This window comes from Arachis duranensis, chromosome 2 (genome assembly GCF_000817695.3).
Source record: "Arachis duranensis cultivar V14167 chromosome 2, aradu.V14167.gnm2.J7QH, whole genome shotgun sequence".
NCBI classification, from domain to species: Eukaryota; Viridiplantae; Streptophyta; class Magnoliopsida; order Fabales; family Fabaceae; genus Arachis; species Arachis duranensis.
The window spans coordinates 50,521,513-50,525,389 of record NC_029773.3 but is presented as its reverse complement, the minus strand read 5'-3'; positions in this window follow the sequence as shown (position 1 = coordinate 50,525,389).

The following is a 3,877-nucleotide window of genomic DNA, read 5'->3' as shown; positions in this document are numbered from 1 at the left end:
AGGAATTGAAGGAGACCCACAAGAAACCAGCAGAGAAGAAATTGGATGAAGAAAATAAGGGACATGAGGAAGCTCGAACCTCCACCCCTAAGTCACATCAAGAAGGAGAAGCACTCAAACCATGCCTCTCAAAAGCTCCATACCCCCAGCAGCTGCAATTAAAGAAGAGGGGAGAGGATAACCAATTCTCAAAATTCTTGGAAATCTTCAAGAAACTACAAATAAACATACCCTTTGCTGAAGCTATAGCGCAAATGCCACTCTACTCCAAGTTCTTGAAGGAATTGATGACCAAGAAGAGAAGCTGGAAGAACAATGAGACCGTGGTACTCACCGAAGAATGTAGTGCCATCATCCAACACAAATTACCCCAGAAATTAAAGGATCCTGGGAGTTTCCAAATCCCTTGTATCATCGAGGAAATCACAATGGAAAAGGCTCTATGTGATCTAAGAGCCAGCATAAATCTAATGTCTTTAGCAATGATGAAAAAAATGAAGATTGAAGAGGCCAAACCAACAAGAATGGCCCTGCAACTAGCAGACAGATCATTCAAGTTTTCCCATGGAATAGTAGAAGACTTGTTGGTGAAAGTGGGAGACTTCATCTTTCCAGCAGATTTCGTAGTATTAGACATGGAGGAAGGAGCTAAGACTTCCACCATTCTGGGAAGGCCATTTTTGGCCACTGCCGGAGGCATTATTGATGTCCAAAAGGGTGAACTTGTCCTTAGATTACACGAGGAGAAAATGACATTCAATGTATTTAAGGCCATGAGTTACCCACACAACTCATTGGGAGAATGCATGAGGTTGGACTCAGTGGAGGCTTTGGTGCAAGAAACTCTTGAAGAAGAACTTGAGGCATCAACAAAAGAAGAATTAGTAACAAGCGAAGAGGCTGCAGCCACTGAAATGCATGCTCAAGGTAGGCTAGAAGAAAAAGAGGAAAGACAAGAAGTGCCCAAACTTGAGCTTAAAGCACTTCCACCCACTCTCAAGTATGCATACTTGGGAGAAAATAAAAGTTATCCAGTGATCATAAATTCAGCCCTCAGCCAAGAACAAGAGGAAAAGTTGCTTCAAGTCTTACAAAAAACACAAGGATGCCATTGGATGGACACTTGCTGACTTGAAAGGAATCAGTTCAGCCATATGCATGCATAAGATACTCTTGGAAGAGGGTGTCAAACCTTCCATTCAGCCCCAAAGAAGGTTAAACCCAGCAATGAAGGAAGTAGTGCAGAAAGAGGTTATGAAGTTGTGGCAGGGAGGAGTAATCTATCCAATTTCAGATAGCCCATGGGTCAGTCCAGTTCAAGTGGTTCCCAAGAAAAGAGGAATCACTGTGGTTCCCAATGAAAGGAATGAGCTAATTCCTACAAGAACCATCACGGGCTGGAGAATGTGTATTGACTACAGGAAGCTTAATGAAGCCACAAGAAAAGATCATTTCCCACTTCCTTTCATGGATCAGATGCTGGAAAGGCTTGCAGGACATGCATATTAGTGTTTTCTAGATGGTTATTCAGGATATAACCAAATTGTGGTTGATCCAAGAGACCAAGAAAAAACATCATTCACCTGCCCATATGGAGTGTTTGCCTGCGGATGCCATTTGGGCTATGTAATGCACCCGCAACTTTTTAATGCTACATGCTTTCCATCTTTTCAGATATGATAGAGAAGTTCATTGAAGTTTTCATGGATGACTTCTCAGTATTCGGAGACTCCTTCCCTGATTGCCTAAACCATCTGGCCTTGGTATTGAAAAGATGTCAAGAAACCAATTTAGTCTTGAATTGGAAAAAATGTCACTTCATGGTGACAGATGGAATAGTTCTTGGCCATAAAGTTTCTAATCAAGGCATTGAGGTAGACAGAGCTAAGGTGGAGCTAATTGAAAAGTTACCTCCACCAAGTGATGTCAAGGCAATTAAGAGCTTTTTGGGACATGCTGGCTTCTACAGAAGGTTTATTAAAGATTTTTCAAAGATAGCCAAGCCCTTAAGCAATCTCCTGATGTCTGATACACCATTTATTTTTTATGAAAAATGCATGCTAGCATTTGAAAACTTGAAAAAGAGGCTATCCTCAACTCCTATCATCACCCCACCTGATTAGAATTTACCATTCGAACTGATGTGTGATGCATCTGATTTCACAGTTGGGGCAGTGTTAGGACAGAGAAAAGAAAATTTGGTGCATGTCATATATTATGCCAGCAAGATCCTTAATGATGCTCAACGAAATTATACCACTACCAAAAAGGAGTTGCTGGCAATAGTTTTTGCATTTGACAAATTTAGATCATATCTTATTGGCTCTAAAGTTATTGTTTCCACTGATCACACAACACTCAAATATCTATTTGCCAAATAGGAGTGAAAACCAAGACTAATCAGATGGATCTTATTATTGCAGGAATTCAATATCGAGATTAGAGACAAAAAGGGAGTGCAGAACAAAGTGGCAGACCATGTATCCAGAATCCCTTGTGAGAAGGATGATACCCATGGTACAAGTGTAAATGAATTCTTCCCAGATGAACAGCTAATGATGATTCACAAAGCACCTTGGTTTGCGGATATTGCCAATTTTAAAGCAGCCCGTGACTTATCTCCTGGAATCAACAAATATCAAAGAAGAAAAATCATCAATGATGCCAAGTATTTCATTTAGGATGAACCCTACCTCTTTAAGAAATGTTCAGATGGAATTCTTAGGAGGTGCATCTCAGAAGAAGAAGGACGAGAAGTCCTGTGGAGTTGCCATAATGCTAGTTATGGAGGTCACTTTAGAGGAAAAAAGCTACCGCAAAGGTGCTGCAATGTGGGTTCTTCTGGCCTACTATCTTCAAAGATGCTAAGGAATTGGTGAGAAGCTGCAACGAATGCCAAAGGGCTGGCAACCTGCCCAAGTGCCAGAGCAATATATTCTAGAGCTTGAACTATTTGATGTATGGGGAATCGATTTCATGGGACCATTCCCGCCCTCATATTCAAACAAGTTTATCTTGGTGGCAGTAGACTATATATCTAAATGGGTGGAGGCAGTGGTGACCCCAACCAATGACAACAAGGTAGTCATAAACTTTCTTCGAAGGAATATCTTCACCAGGTTTAGAGTCCCACGAACCCTCATCAGTGACGAAGGGAGCCATTTCTGCAATAGACCATTGGAAGCCTTACTCCTACGATATGGGGTGAAACATAAGGTAGCTACACCTTATCATCCCCAAACAAGTGGGCAAACAGAGATATCTAACCAAGAGTTGAAAAGGATTCTGGAAAAGACTGTGGGGATATCAAGAAAGGACTGGGTGAAGAAGCTAGATGATGCTCTTTGGGCATACAAGACAGCCTTCAAAATACCAATTGGGATGTCCCCATATAAATTGGTGTATGGTAAAGCTTGTCACTTGCCATTAGAGCTAGAGCACAAGGCCTCCTAGGCCCTTAAAACAGTGAACCTAGACAGCACTGTTGCTGGTGAAAAAAAGGATCCTGCAGCTTCAAGCATTGAAAGAGTTTAGATCTCAAGCCTATGAAAATACCAAGATCTACAAGGAAAAAACAAAAAGGAGACATGATCTCAACTTGGTACCAAGAAGTTTCGAAGAAAGGCAACATGTGCTTCTCTACAACTCTAGACTGAAACTCTTTCCTGGGAAACTCAAATCAAGATAGTCGGGACCCTTTCTAGTCACAAAAGTCTCACCTTATGGACACATAAAAATAATGGAAGAAGAATCAAAGAGAAGATTCACTGTGAATGGACAAAGACTTAAACACTACTTGGGCAGCATGGAGGAAACCCCCAAACAGAAGTATAACCTCAACTAAGGAAAGAATCGTCGAGCTAGCGACGCTAAAAAA